The sequence below is a fragment of the Rhinatrema bivittatum genome, chromosome 7 (assembly GCF_901001135.1).
Source record: "Rhinatrema bivittatum chromosome 7, aRhiBiv1.1, whole genome shotgun sequence".
Lineage (NCBI taxonomy): Eukaryota > Metazoa > Chordata > Amphibia > Gymnophiona > Rhinatrematidae > Rhinatrema > Rhinatrema bivittatum.
The window spans coordinates 293,587,000-293,603,823 of NC_042621.1; positions in this window are offsets into that span (position 1 = coordinate 293,587,000).

Here is a 16,824-nt window from a genome sequence, read left to right on the forward strand (position 1 = left end):
CTTCACACATTTGTTCTCATACTTAACTGTTTCTCTTGGCTCTTAGTAACCTTATGTTCTAATTCCCTTTTCACCCCCACCATTAATGTAGAGAGCAGTGCTGGAGCTGCTTCCAAGTGAAATATTAAGTTTGATTAGTTGGGTAAGCGGCAGCATAGCTCTCTGCCATGAAGCAGAGGGCAATGCTGGAAATGTGTGAAGTATCAGTTTTTCTTTTCCCCTGTCATTGAAGCAAGGAGTCATGCCGGACATGCACCGAAAGTGAAGAATGCCTTGAAAGTCACATTAACTATCATCAAATATTGAAAAGCCTAATAATTGGTAATACCTATAAGCCCATGAACCCATCCCTGTTTTTTTTTCTTTTTTTTCTTTTCTTTTTTTTAATTGGGAGATGGATGCCCTTCATCCTTCTACTCTGTGAAGGTGGACACCTACCACCGGCCACTGGCATCCCGCTCCGTTAATGCCTCTGTGGCTACTGCCGCTCCATGCAGTGTTTACTACCTGCTCTTTATATGCGTCCTCTAGAACTGATGGATCCCATCCCTGGGTTTTTTTATTATTTATTTAATTGGGAGATGACAGCCCTCCATCCTTCCGCTCCGTGAAGGTGGACACCTACCACTGGCCACTGGCATCCCGCTCCGTGAATGCCTCTGTGGCTACTGCCGCTCTGTGCAGTATTTTACTACCTGCTCTTATATGGACACCTACCACTGGCCACTGGCATCCCGCTCCGTGAATGCCTCTGTGGCTACTGCCGCTCCGTGCAGTATTTACTACCTGCTCTTTATATGTGTCCTCTAGACCTGATGGATCCCATCCCTGTTTTGTTTTTTGTTTTTGTTTTTTATTTAATTGGGAGATGACAGCCCTACATCCTTCCGCTCCATGAAGGTGGACACCTACCACTGGCCACTGGCATCCCGCTCCGTGAATGCCTCTGTGGCTACTGCCGCTCCGTGCAGTATTTTACTACCTGCCCTCTTTATATGCGTCCTCTGGACCTGATGGATCCACAATATTTATCCCATGCCCCTTTGAAGGCTTCACAGTTTTGGACTTCACCACTTCCTCCGGAAGGGCATTCCAGGCATCCACCACTCTCTCCGTGAAGAAATTCTTCCTGACATGGTTCTTAGTCTTCCTCCTTGGAGCCTCAGCTCGTGACCTCTGGTTCTGCCTGATTTTTTTCTGTTGGAAAAGGTTGTCATTGTCTTTGGATCGTTTAAAGTTTTTCAAGTATCTGAAAGTTTTGAATCATATCACCCCTGCTCCTCCTTTCCTCCAGGGTGTACATATTTAGATTCTTCAATCTCTCCTCGTATGTCAACCGATGAAGACCCTCCACCTTCCTGTCGCCCTTCTCTGTACCACCTCCAACTTGTCCTTGGTCTCTTTGTAGATACGGTCTCCAGAACTGAACCACAGTACTCCAGGTGAGGCCTCACCAAGGACCTGTAACAAGGGGATTATCACTTCCCTTTTTCTTACTCGATATTCCTCTCTCTATGCATCCCAGCATTCTTCTGGCTTTTGCAATCGCCTTGTCGCATTGTTTCGCCGACTTTCATATCATTAGACACTATCACCCCAAAGGTCTCTCTCCTGCTCCTAGTGACACATCATCCTTCCCCCCCCATCGAATACAGTTCATTCGGATTTCCACTCCCAAATGCATGACTTTGGCTTGGGAGCTGTCCCTAAGCTTCCTATATGGTTGTGCACCGCCCTCTCCCTGAGCCATCCGGCTGGCCCCTTACGAATCTTCTCACAGGATGGCTGAGAGTCGAATAGGTTTCTGTCCATTTCACTACCTCACCACCACTGGGAAAGAAACAAAACACTGCTGTTAAAAGAAAGTTCTACTGATGTTCCCATTCCCAAAGCAATGGAAACCCTTGGGAAGTTCGAATGAACTTCTGACCTCCTTTGCTATGAGTGGATTCTGTGAAATTCATGTTAATGTTCTGTGTGATTCTCCCATGCCTGCCTCGGAGTCTTTCCTAGACAGGATTAGTAGGGTTTGTATGTTGGCCAAAGTTGCCATGGAAATTGTGATCTTCTAACATCTCTGGTCAGGGCACGGTGACTCTCACATTAATGGAAGCGTAATCTGTCGAGGGGTTTTCATAGGTAGAGACACAACAGTGCTCTTGCTGCACTTCCTCTGCTGAGTCATATTAGCCATTAGGGATGTGCACTCATTAAACGAATGTGCATTCTGAATCAAAACTGACCGTTTTTCGTTTTCTTTCATTAAATCCCCAAAAAAATTATGACCCTGCAAAAATCCCTTAATTTGTTTTTATTGGTTTATGACAATAGGTGTGCTATTTGCAAATAGCACACACACAACTTACAAACAGCACACACTATTTTCTGAAATGAATAAAAATGAAAAAAAACAACCCCCCACCAAAATGAATTTTATGCAAAAAAGGCCCATAAACAAAAGAAACTAACCAAAATGAAAATGTTGGGTGCGCACATCCCTACAAGCCATTTGTTCATCTGAAGAACATTTCATACTCTTAAGTGACTTCCTATCTTCTGTTTTTTTTAAAAAGCACCTTTATTTTCAACTGCTTTTTGTTTGAAGGTGCTCGTAACTCAAATATTATAAACTAAAAGCAGTTTTGATTAAAAAAACAAAATATTTGACTATTTTTGTCATTTTTTACATGCCTTTTGACATTTTTTACCATTGGTGTTCTGTGATTTTCCACCAGGTTTATGATGACAAAATATTAACGACCATGATCAAAAGGATTTTTATGAAAGGAAAACCTTTTTATTTCATACAGTCAAAATAACAAAAGAACATAAGAACATGCCATACTGGGTCAGACCAAGGGTCCATCAAGCCCAGTATCCTGTTTACAACAGTGGTCAATCCAGGCCACAAGAACCTGGCAAGTACCCAGACATTAAATAGATCCCATTCTGCTATTGCTTATTAATTACCATGATAGCAGTTTATGGATTTTCCTCTAGGAACTTATCCAAACCTTTTTTAAACCCAGTTACACTAACTGCTGTAACATATCCTCTGGCAATGAATTCCAGAGCTTAACTATGCGCTGAGTGAAAAATAATTTTCTTTGATTTGTTTTAAATGAGCTACTTGCTAACTTCATGGAGTGCCCCCTGGTCCTTCTATTATCTGAGAGAGTAAATAACCAATTTACATTAACTTGTTCAAGTCCTTTCATGATTTTTAGACTTCTATCATATCCTCCCTCAGCCATCTCTTCTCCAAACTGAACAGCTCTAACCTCTTCAGCCTTTCCTCATAAGGGAGCTGTTCCATCCCCTTTATCATTTTGGTTGCCCTTCTCTGTACCTTCTCCATCGCAACTATATCCTTTTTGAGATGCGGTGACCAGAATTGTACACAGTATTCAAGGTGCGGTCTCACCATGGAGCGATATAGAGGCATTATGACATTTTCCGTTTTATTCACCATTTCCTTTCCTAATAATTCCTAACATTCTGTTTGCTTTTTTGACAGCTGCAGCACACTGAGCCGACGATTTCAATGTGTTATCCACTATGATGCCTAGATCTTTTTCCTGGGTGGTAGCTCCTAATATAGAACCTAACATCGTGTAACTATAGCAAGGGTTATTTTTCCCTATATGCAACACCTTGCACTTGTCCACATTAAATTTCATCTGCCATTTGGATGCCCAATCTTCCAGTCTCGCAAGATCCTCCTGTAATGTATCACAGTCTGCTTGAGATTTAACTACTCTGCATAATTTTGTGTCATCTGCAAATTTGATGACCTCACTCATCTCACCCCTTTCCAGATCATTTATAAATATAAATCCTCAGTAAACACAATGAAGCAAAGAAATCATTTAATCTTTCCGCAATGGCCTTATCTTCTCTAAATGCCCCTTTCTCTCCTTTATCATCTAATGGTCCAACTGACTCCCTCACAGGCTTTCTGCTTCGGATATATTTTAAAAAGTTTTTACTGTGAGTTTTTGCCTCTACAGCCAACTTCTTTTCAAATTCTCTCTTAGCCTTTCTTATCAATGTCTTACATTGAACTTGCCAATGCTTATGCATTATTCTATTTCCGTCTGATGGATCCTTCTTCCAATTTTTGAATAAAGATCTTTTGGCTAAAATAACCCCTTTCACTTTACCTTTTAACCATGCTGGTAATCTTTTTGCCTTCCTTCCACCTTTTTTAATGCGTGGAATACATCTGGTCGGTGCTTCTAGGATGCCATTTTTTAACAATGTCCATGCCTGTTGCACACTTTTTAAATTTGTAGCTGCACTTTTCATTTTTTTTCTATTTTTCTAATTTTATCAAAGTTTCCCTTTTGAAAGTTTAGTGCTAGAGCAGTGGATTTGCTAACTGTCCCCCTTCCAGTCATTAATTCAAATTTGATCATATTATGATCACTATTGCCAAGCGGCCCCGCCACTGTTACCTCTCTCACCAAATCCTGTGCTCCACTGAGAATTAGATCTAAAATTGCTCCCTCTATCGTCGGTTCCTGAACCAATTGCTCCGTAAAACTGTCATTTATTCCATCCAGGAACTTTATCTCTCTAGCATGTCCCAATGATACATTTACCCATTCAATATTGGGGCAATTGAAATCTCCCATTATTACTGCACTACCAGTTTGATTAGCTTCCCTAATTTCTCTTAGCATTTCACTGCTTGCCTCACCATTTTGGCCAGGTGGACAGTAGTATACTCCTACCACTATACTTTTCCCCAACACACAAGGGATTTCTACTCATAAATATTTGATTGTGCATTTAGTCTCCTGTAGGATCTTTATCCTGTTGGAGTCTGTGCCATACCGGACATAAAGTGCTACCCCGCCATTAAGTTGCTCCTCCCTATCATTGTGATATAATTTGTACCCCAGTATCGCACTATCCCATTGGTGTTATCCTTCTTCCACCATGTCTCTGAGATGCCAATTAAGTCTATGTCATCATTCACTGCTATACACTCTAACTCTCCCATCTTACTTATTAGACTTCTGGCATTAGCCTACAAACATTTAAAAGTGTGTTTTTTGTTTGTATTTACATTCTGCTTTTCAGTTGAGAGGGATAAATTGGAATCTTTTAGCCCAGATTAGTTTTTAATTATAGGCACTTGGACTACTTTTCTAATTATTGGAACCTCGCTGTCGGGCTGCCCTAATTCTAATGCATCATCAGTATCCTTTGAAAAACCTCCCTCCGAACCATGCGCTGCTGAGCGACTGTGGCTTTCCCCTTTGTTCTAGTTTAAAAGCTGCTCTATCTCCTTTTTAAAGGTTAGCCAGCAGTCTGGTTCCACCCTGGTTAAGTGGAGCCCATCCCTTTGGAAGAGACTCCCCCTTCCCCAAAAGGTTCCCCAGTTCCTAACAAAACTGAATCCCTCTTCCTTGCACCATTCTCATCCACGCATTGAGACTCCAGCACTCTGCCTGTCTCTGGTGACCTGCGCGTGGAACAGGAAGCATTTCAGAGAATGCCACCCTGGAGGTTCTGGATTTCAGAGAATGCTACCTAAGAGCACACCTAGCCAGTCGGGCTTTCAGGATTGCCACACATGAATATGCATGGGATATATTTCCAGCTATGGATCTCCAATGTATGCAGATCTATGTCATGCATATTCATTATGGATATGCTTTTAAGGGGGAGAGTCCAAGAGCAGGGAGGGTTGCCCCAGAAGAAAGACATAGAGAGACACTTAGGCCGATACTGTACGGTGCACTCAGCCAAGCGCACCGTTTAGAGCAAGCAATTGCAAATGCATGTTGATGAGGCTATTAGTTAATCGCCGGGGATACTGAAAGTAAAATGTGTGGCCAAGCCTCACATTTACTGCTTTTCTGTACTCCCTCTGACTTAATATCCTAGCAAGATTAAGTGGGAGGAACCAAAAAATTAAAAAAATTTAAAAAACAAATTTGCCCGCCGGTCAGCAGGTTAGAAAAATGGACACTCAATTTTACCGGCGTCCGTTTACCTAACCCGTGGCTGTCAGCAGGTTCGGAAACAGACGCCAGTAAAATTGAGCGTTGGTTGTCGGACCCGCTGACAGTGCTAGTGAAGCGCTATTGTCCCTAGCGTCTCCTTATTAGCACGACCCTTCATATAAATAAAGAATCGCACAGCCCAAGAGAGGGTGGCTGGGCGCGTGTGAGGAGAAAGGGTGCTCAACACGGAGCACCTGCTCTCCCGCGATTCTGATAGTATCAGCCTCGTTGATTGCAATGCGTCTTTAAAGGGCCTAACCTGCATCTGATCCTGCAGCTTCCGAGGATGCCCTCTATCCCCCTCCCACTCCTCACCACCCTGTATCTTCAAAAGGGAATCCCACCCCCTGCTCCTGTGTTAGGGGGGACGTGACAGGAAAACCCAGCCTTAGTTTCATCTTCTGTGTAATTCCTCTCCCACTTGCCAATCAAAAATCTGGGTAGCTAAGTTAAGACGCTCTGGACATTTTTTTGAAAATTGACCTCTCGATGACCAACGATGCTGAACTGTTGACATTAAAGATGCAATATTTTAAAATCCTATGCAGACTCTTCTGCTGTTCCTGAGCTTTCCTAGGCACAATCGTGTTAGCAAAACAGATTGGGTTGCTCCACACTGAGAAGAAAGTCACAAACAGTATGGGCTGAAATTTCGAAAGGATTTACGTGTGTAAAATTGCCACCTTTTATGCACATTATTCCTTTGAAAATTCACTCCGTGGGGTTGAATTTTCAAAAGGTTTTACGCTAGTAAACGGGCTTTTGAAAATTGCCCGGATATATGCTGCTTTTATGGGGGTGACTCCTTTGAAAATCCCCTCCTGTGCGACTCACATCAGATGACACGCAGTCTGAATGAACATTATTCCTCTAATGTGGGAATAAACCATCCCCCTAATGCAGTCGCATGGAAACTAATGAAGGCAATTTTCAAAACATTTCTGTTGATGGAAAGTGATTTGCCAGGGTAAAATGGCGCTCTTCAGACTGACTAAAGGTTTGCACAGGCTTCCGCAGCACATGCACTTTTAAATGCAGCAGGGGGTGGGGGCCCGGGAAAGAAAACCACAGGAGTACGTTCTATCTTCAGGCGCATGCACGCTATTTTGGCCCTGCATGGCCACCTGCACAACGAGCAGGTCAGGACTCGGATGGGGTTTTTTTTTTGGGGGCATGCAGTTTGTGCTTGCTGATTTTCAACGAGAAGACGCTACCCGAGCTTTGTCCTTTTCTGAAAATTAGCATAAAGCAGGAGCGTTAAACCCGCCCTTGCGGTTTGCAACTGCACGGGCCGTTTGAAAATTGCTCCCGTCGGGGAGGCGTTATGGGAGTCGTTTCGTAACAGCCCGCACGAATTACACGCCCAAGTTTCACTCATTTTCAAAGGGAAAGTACGCGCGCTCGCGTGTTCGCTTCGAAAATGATCCTACCGAGGCGGCCTGCACACGAGGGCACCTGATCGTTTTTCCAGAAAGCGCAAGCCCCTCCCCCACCCCCTCCATCCCTGGGAAGGCCTCCATGCCGTCTGGGTAAAACTTACGCACGTGCGGGGCTTGCGCGTGCAGGTTTACCCCCATATATCGAGTAGGCGGTTTTATATCGGGCCATATCCGCGCCATTCAGAGCGCCGTTTTGCTCCTGGAAATGCCTTGGAGAATCCCCCTGCCCGCGAGCACCCTCACGTAGATAAAATAGGTACATAGCGGGGTGAAAAGCCGTTAAGCTATTACCGCGGCAGTTGTCCTCTTAGGGCTCACTGGCCCTATAGCCTTGGTTACAAGATAATCCTATGCAGAATGGGAGCGTGCAGAAAGGTCACGCGCTGGCTTCAGCGCAGCCCCGTTGCGTGAATCCGCCGGCGTTCATGGGATTATCTTGGGGCGGGGGGGGGGGGTGTCAGGCGGCAGAGCCTGTTTGTGGAAGGTCACCCACGCTGACCTTCCTTCCTGCCCCCTCCAAACAGGGGCTCTGATATCGCTGCCACTACAGCGACTTCCAAAGAGCAGCGGTAATAATAATAACAATAATCGTGCTAGCAATAATTTCTTTACTGCTGGGATGCACGAAAGCCGCATTAAAACAAATTACTCAATTATTGCTAATGTTTTCAATTTGCTCCGACGGAGGCCAAACCACTCACGATCTGAACTTCCGAACAAGCGTTTCACTTATGCCGATGGGTGTTACCTGCTCATGCGCCCGGGCATTCGTACCCCAAGCCGCTCGTACTGAAGGTGCTGGAGGTGGTGGGGCCAAGAGGTCGCTGGCCATTGCCTGGAAGAGCTGCCGAGCTTAAGGGTCCCTAAAGCCCAAATCTAGCTTGACCCTATGTTCCCTGTTCGATGTGAGCACATTTACCGGTGAACCGGATCTGCGATTTTTTTTTTTTTTTTAAATTTTCCTTTCTGTATTGCGGGACAAATTTCCAAAGTGTTACCTGCTGTGAATTTTCATCCGCGTTCCAGTACCTGAGAGAAAAAAAAGGATTTCATTTATTTATTTATGTTTAACAGCTCCGACTCTGTGCGTTGTGACCTCCGTGGGTTAAATTGTGGCCCCAGCCATTCCCAGTCAGCCCCTAAGCTGTGTAGCCACCCCCCCCCCACCAAGGACAGGGGAGGGGGCTACACAGATCCCGAAGCCGCAGAGGTTTCGTCTGTTTCAAGATTGCGAAATGACGTTTTCCGAGGAACGGAGCGCCCCGCACCCCCCGGCCAATGGGACCGACTCTGAGGTGAGACGCAAACTCCACATTCTCCCCGCCGCATTTCGTTATTCCCATCCGCAACGCCCCCCCCCTCCCCCGACTTTGCTCCATTGACGCAGGATCCTCGCTGTTGCTTCGCAGGCGACGCTGTGCGTCGCGTACCCTCTCCCCCCGCGGCATCGGTACGTGACCGGCAACAAATTCAGAAAGAAACCCAACGTGTTATTAGCGAGGTGGCAACGACATCATTACACGTATATAATCTAAGGCAAAGGCATTTTTTTTTTTCTGAAACCGTCAGAGAGCGGTCTTAGCTCAAGGCCGTTTTTCTGTTCAGCCGTCCTTGCTCTCCTTGGATGGCTCTGCTCCCGGTCTGTTAAATAAAATCCTCTCTTGCCCTCCAGTGCCTCCAGCAACCCCTCAGCTTCCCACATGCTAACCTCCCTCTGACAGTTCTCAGTTTTGCTCATAATATCAGCCCAGCTTTGCTCTCTCGCACACACGCGCGCGCGCCCCCCCTCCCCCTTTTTATTCTGAAATGTTGAAGCCGTGACCTTCTGTGCTTTACGGGCCACCAGAGACCGAAGCTAAATGTGTTAGCACAGAGTCAAAACAAGTAATAGCTGCCCAATTAAATATAATAATCCATATTGTTATAATGTTTAACCACGGCTGTTTTCTCAGTGGTCTATTTAAATCGCAACTGAGACCTGACCTATTAAAATGAATAACTGGAATTATAAGAAACTCTATTTAATAAACACAATGAGCGATGAAACACAATCGGAGATGAAATATTTATTACCAGCGTAAGCTCCGGCTTTCAAAGGACTTTCCATTGTATCTTTCAGATTTAAACATTGACTTAATGCATTTTAATCCGTGCCCTGGCAGGAGAATGAAGCAGAATGCACAGCGTTTCTGGCTTCCTTTTCATCCAGCAAATCAAGGAAATTTGTTGCTGCAAAAGGCTAGTTTTATGAGGAAATGACACTTTTTTTTTTAATTTAGGGGGGGGGGTTTTCTGGCAGTCCGGCCTCTTTCCTAGCAGAAAAAGATCAAAGGTAATTAGTCCCTGACAAGTGGCTCAAGTGGGTTCAAACCAGGGAACGGTATCAGCACGGAACGATATCGCCAGATCTGAACTGGAGAGCTGGCACAAATGCCCTGTAAGAACTATTACTTAACTCTTCGTAGGGTCGATTCTTCTTAGCCGGTAGAGAGTTCTTGCCTGGCGAGAAGACTATGTATTGATTTACTAAAATTTAGAGCCTACACATGTCCACAGTTCAAGGCGGGGTATGGATTGAAGCGTACATAATCTATAATCATCATGGGTCAGCGCAAAACAATTAAAAAAAAAAAGCCCGCAAAAGCCACCCAAACTGAACCATAAAACCAGCCCTGCCCAACATAAAGGAAAGTTAAAGCTTCACACCTAATGACTTGCACGCCAAGTACCTACTACAAAGCATGAAAGTGGAGGCCGGTACAACTCGAACCTTCAAAACAATAGGCCCCCATTAACTGCCTACGCCAAAGGCTATCTGGAAAAGGTATGTTTTCTGAATATCTGCATGCAAGACATTTGGTGTAAATGTCTTGGTGCAGGGAGTTGCACAAGAGAGGACCTGCCACGGAAAAAGCCCCCTCTCTGGTCTCTGCCAAATGCACCAAACCTAGAGGAGGATCATCCAGAATGGCTCTCTGCGCCGACCCGAGGGCCCAGAATACAAAGGGTTGAACACATCCCTGGAGAAGAGATGCTCGTTTCATTCATTTATATTCTGCTTTTCAACACGGATTACATGCAGGTGCTGTAGGTATTTCCCTATCCCCAGAGAGTTTATAATCTAAGGGCCCAGATTCATTAAGGCTTTTCTCCCATTCTGTGTCTATGGGAAAAACCCTTAGGGGCAGATTTTAAAACCTGCGCGAGGGCGCAGATTTGTTCTCGCAACCCGGCGCGAACAAATCTACGCCCGATTTTATAACATGCGCGTGCAGGCGTAAATCGTGGAATAAAGGTAAGGGGGGGGTTTAGATAGGGCCTGGGGGGTGGGTTAGGTAGGGGAAGGTGGGGGGAGGGCAAAGGAAAGTTCCCTCTGAGGCCGCTCCGAAATCGGAGCGGCCTCGGAGGGAACAGGCAGCGCGCGCTGGGCTCGGCGCGCGCAGGTTGCACAAATGTGCACCCCCTTGCGCGCACCAACCCCGGATTTTATAAGATACGCGCGGCTACGCGCGTATCTGCACCCCCTTGCGCACACCAACCCCGGATTTTATAAGATACGCGCGGCTACACGCGTATCTTATAAAATCCAGCGTACTTTTGTTTGCGCCTGGTACGCAAACAAAAGTACGCGATCGCGCAATTTTTTTAAATCTATTTATTTATTTATTTAACCGTTTTATATACCGACCTTCATAGTAAATAACCATATCGGATTGGTTTACAATTAACAAGAATGTAACGGGGGTAACAATTCAAGTAAACGAAAGGTAAACAAAAGGTAGGAATGAGTCAAGGTTACAATCAACAGGGTAAGAGAACTTGGGAGCTTGCAACAAGCTGGAAAGAAGATAAGGCAGGAAATAAAATATAAAGTGATACCATAGGGCATACGGGTTAAAGCTTAATGGTGCTTTAACCTGGAAGAGTCAGAGTCCATTCGTGAGTATAATCACCATAACGGGTAAGCGTCAAGGACAACTATTGATTGTCTGGTGGGTCGGCGAAGGCTTGGTGAAAGAGCCAGGTTTTAAGTCTTTTTCTAAAAGTTAACAGGCAAGGCTCCACTCTGAGACTTGAAGGGATGCTATTCCAGATAGATGGGCCCGCTATCGAAAAAGCTCTGTCTTTGGTCATCGAGAGGCGTGAGGCTTTAGTAGGGGGAAATTTCAGAGTGCCTTTGAGAATATCTCTGGTTGGTCTGTTAGAGGAGTGGAGTTTGAATGGGATTTCCAGGTCGAGTTGAAGATGATGATGGATAGTTTTATGAATAACGGTGATTGATTTGTATAGAATTCTGAAATTAACAGGTAACCAGTGTAGGTTCCTGAGGATGGGAGAGATGTGTTCGCTGCGGCTGGTACTAGTCAGCAATCTCGCAGCCGCATTTTGTAACATCTGCAGTGGTTTGGTAGTGGATTTGGGGAGGCCTAGGAGGAGGGCACTGCAGTAGTCTATTTTGGCGAACAGTAGCGCTTGGAGGACTGTCCTGAAGTCGTGGAAGAATAAGAGAGGTTTAAGACGTTTTAGAATCTGTAATCTGAAGAAACAGTCTTTGGAGGTTGTGTTGACCATTTTCTTAAGGTTTAGTCGATTGTCTAGTATTACCCCAAGGTCTCTAACCTGCTTGCAGGTAATGTGAGAGATGTGTGGTGATGGTGGGGAGATATTGATTTCATTTGAGGAGATGTGGAGCAGCTCTGTCTTAGAGGCATTGAGAACCAGGTTTAAGCTGTTGAGTAGGCTAGTGATGGATAGAAGGCAGTTATTCCAATGGGTGAGCGCTTTTGAGATTGATTCTGTTATTGGGATTAGAATCTGCACGTCGTCTGCATACAGATAATGAATTAGGTTGAGGTCTGTTAACAGTTGGCAGAGGGGGAGGAGGTAAATATTAAAGAGGGTAGGAGATAAGGAGGAACCCTGAGGTACGCCAAGAGTTGATTTAGTTAGGGGTGACTCTTTATTGTTGATTTTGACTTTGAAAGTCCTATTGCTGAGGAAGGACTTGAACCAGTTGTGGGCAGATCCGGAGATGCCGATATCTGTTAGGCGATCCAGCAGGATGGTATGGTTGACGGTGTCAAATGCCGCTGAGATGTCTAACAGGACTAACAGAAAGGAGTGTCCTTTGTCTAACCCCATGATAATATGGTCAGTAAGTGAAATGAGAAGGGTTTCCATGTTGCGTGATTTACGGAAACCATATTGCGATGGGTATAGGATCTTGTGGTCTTCGAGATATTCAGAAAGCTGGGTGTTTACCAGTTTCTCTGTTAGTTTGGCAACGAATGGGAGGTTAGAGATGGGTCTGAAATTAGCTAGTACATTAGGATCTAAGTTGTGTTTCTTGAGGAGGGGCTTGAGTGAGGCGGTTTTTAGACTGTCTGGGTCCATAATTATGGACCCAGACAGTTTTTAGACTGTCTGGGTCCATAATTTTAGGGCTTGTTTACATATTCGTGTTACTGCTCAATAAAGAAATCCAGTTTGGACATCTGGCTGCTAATCCTGTTTTGCTGCCCCCACGGCTTTGTTAGATAGCCTTCCTTGCTGTTTCTTCAGTCCATAATTTTCGCATGCCCCTGAAGAAGCCGTGTTGGGCTGTATTATGCTTATATTTAAAGAGTCTATCCTTTAATACCCTTTGAGGACGGAGGACATTTTTTAAGAAAAGATAAAAAATTACAAAAAATATATTTTTTGAAGCATTAAATAAATGATGAAGGTGAATGATTAGAAGACCGATTGGTGTCTTGTTTCGAAGTCACACATCGTCAGGCTTGCTGACACCTTCTTAGGCTAATATTTTAGTATTGTTTTGGGTTCCACATTTTTGTGTTTGGATTTGGTTATTGTGGTTAATCTATTGACTCCTCTGTTTTGGGTAATTGAAATCTCCCATGATTATTGTGCTGCCAAATTGGTTTGTTTCCCTGATTTCTCTTAGCATTTCATCATCTGACCATTTTGTCCAGGTGGATGGTAGTATACTCCTATCACTATACTCTTACCCAACACACATGGGAGTTCTACCCATATAGGTTCTACTGAGCATTTAGTCTCTTGTATGATCTTTATCCTGTTGGACTCTATACCCTCCCGGACATAAAGTGCCACACCCCCACCAAGTTGATCTTCCCTATCATTGCGATATAATTTGTACCCTGATATAGCACTGTCCCATTGGTTATCCTCCTTCCACCAAGTCTCTGTGATGCCAATTATGTCAATCTCATCATTTGCTGCTATACACTCTGACTCTCCCATCTCACTTCTTAGACTTCTACATACAGACATTTCAAAGTGTGTTTTTTGTTTGTATTAACAACCTGCTTTTCAGTTGTTAGGGATAATTTGGAAATCATTAGCTTTGGTGATTTTTTACATATAGACACATGGACTATGTTTGCTTTTATTGGAACCTCTCTGTTGGGATGCCCTAACTCTCCTGTTTCATTAGTATCCTTCAAGGATACATTTCTCCGAACCATGCACTGCTGAGTGACTGTCGGCTTTCCCCCTTGTTCTAGTTTCAAAGCTGCTGTATCTCCTTTTTGAAAGTTAGTGCCAGCAGCTTGGTTCCACTCTGGTTAAGGTGGAGCCCATCCTTTTGGAAAAGTCTCCCCTTTCCCCAAAAGTTTCCCCAGTTCCTTACAAAGCTGAATCCCTCTTCTCTGCACCATCGTCTCATCCACGCATTGAAACTCTGGAGCTCTGCCTGCCTCTGGGGACCTGCAGGTGGAACAGGGAGCATTTCAGAGAATGCCACCCTGGAGGTTCTGGATTTCAGTTTCCTACCTAAAATCCTAAATTTGGCTTCCAGAACCTCTCTCCCACATTTTCCTATGTCGTTGGTGCCCACATGTACCATTAGAGCCGGCTCCTCCCCAGCACTGTTGGTCCACTTAAATGCATAAGGGATAGTAACTTTTAAACAGGCGCCCGGGTGTCCTATGCATGCATTCATCGACCAGAGGCGCGTGCATTTTATAAAATAGGCTGGCCACGAGTACGTGCATGTGCAAATTCCGCATGTACCGCCTAAGTGGGGGAATTTGCGAGGAACACACGTCGATGCCGTTTGCCATTTTCCCAGTTCGTTACCAGTTTGCCCGGTTTAGGGTTAGGTCTTGTAATCCCCCAACCCTGATTTAATAGCCTCCCTTTCCCCCTCTTATCCCCGACCCTTAAAAACCCTACTGACTTGCCTAAATTTTTTTTGCTTTAAAAGTTACGCGCCATCCATAGCAGAAGAAAAATGTATGCAGCAGGGGTTCCCCGGCACACGCGAGGACGCGTGTTTTTGCGCCCGTTCCTTGGCCGGGCCCTGACACGCCTATTCCCTTGTCCAGGCTGTGCCTGTGCTCCACCTCTTTTCGGAAACTTCTTACTCGTGCACACAGCGGGAGATATGCGCGTCCTCGGGCGGCTTTTAAAATCCTCTTGGCGTGCGCCGGTCCCACTGGTTTCTTCCGGTTTCGGCGCGCGGAGGGCTTTTAAAATTCACCTAAGAGCCTGTTTGCTGACCTGCATTTCATACATGAAAGAGGACTAACAAGGACTAGAAGAGCACAGAAGCCCATTTAGCCCAGGCCTGCAACTCCCAGCAGCACTCGGCTCCCCCCACCCGCCTGCCAAAGCATCCTTTCATTAAATCTATTTATAACTTTGAAAACAAGCACTGCTGATATAATGCAACCGACTGGGTACTTCTATATTCAGGCAACAAGCTCAAGTGAAGAGAGGCTCTGGAGGCGCGAGATGACAGACGAGTGACCTGCTGAGATTTGGGCCATTGAGAGAGTTGGGCTAGCGAAGGGGAGGAGGCTCGGGGAACTAGGCACCTAGAGGCCAATTTTCAGCCAAGGCTGAACGGCCCACTTAGGAGTCCAGAATTTGGCCACCTAAATGATGGCGAAATTTCAGGCAAATCTGCCTCACCTAGGTGTTGAACCAAGAAAAACCTCAAAATGACCACCACTATAAACAGCGATCCACTGAAATCCAGAACAAATCAAGAGCAGAAAGACTGCTCTGTCGCTGTGTGAAAAAATATATTTTTTGAAAATAAATTGCTCATATGGTTTTCTTTATATAATTTCAATTGTTACTCAATGTACCTACACCCTGTGGATCTATTAATTTTCTGAGTATTGAAAAAAACCCTAAAGGAAAAATATTTTTATAGGAGGAGTGGAAGGTTTCATATATAGTGTAGTTGTCCCAGCACCAATATACTGTTGGTTATAATCATCAACCTCCTACCACCTCCAAAAACAAGTTTGTTTTTTTTTTATTTTTTTGCTGTATATTAGTATTAAAGTCCCAATGAATATTCAATGACATCCGTGGTTTAATAGATGTTACCTTACTTGCGGGGAAGGCAAATATAAGAACATAAGAACATAAGAAAATGCCATACTGGGTCAGACCAAGGGTCCATCAAGCCCAGCATCCTGTTTCCAACAGTGGCCAATCCAGGCCATAAGAACCTGGCAAGTACCCAAAAACTAAGTCTATTCCATGTAACCATTGCTAATGGCAGTGGCTATTCTTTATGTGAACTTAATAGCAGGTAATGGACTTCTCCTCCAAGAACTTATCCAATCCTTTTTTAAACACAGCTATACTAACTGCACTAACCACATCCTCTGGCAACAAATTCCAGAGTTTAATTGTGCGTTGAGTAAAAAAGAACTTTCTCCAATTAGTTTTAAATGTGCCCCATGCTAACTTCATGGATTGCCCCCTAGTCTTTCTATTATCCGAAAGAGTAAATAACCGATTCACATCTACCCGTTCTAGATCTTCAAAATAATGTTAAATTTAAAGCGGGTACTTAACGACTTCCTGAGTCTGTTGGTTGCTTTACGTGATGAAATGAAATCCCGACACAAACGAGTTCGTGTTTCAGACATACGTCTTTCTTCAGGGGAATCTGGTGTTGGATGTAGCCAACCTTACAGGATTCTTGCCTCGCAGAAAAATTTCCTTTACATCTGGTGGACGTTATTGCTTCCTGTTCACCGCATTGTGCTTACTGTTCTCCACTCCATACCAATGGATGGATGTTGGCTGAATGGCCAACAGCTAGGTGTTGGCCATTCAGCCTTGGCTGCAACTGGGCACCTAAACCGGACCCCCGTGGAGCTGTGAGTCCCTGGCCCTCCTCCCCACAGAGAAGCGATCCCCTCCCAACCACTCCCTGTGCAGCCTTCCTTACCCCTTCCCTGCAGCAAGAAGGTCTGGGCCCCTCCCCATTTCCCCTCCAAAATTTCAACTTATGGTTCTGGAGGTTCTTTCTTCCTTCCTTGTGGGCACAAGGGACATGATCTTCCTTTTGCTAGCACTGCTGTGGCTGGACTGAA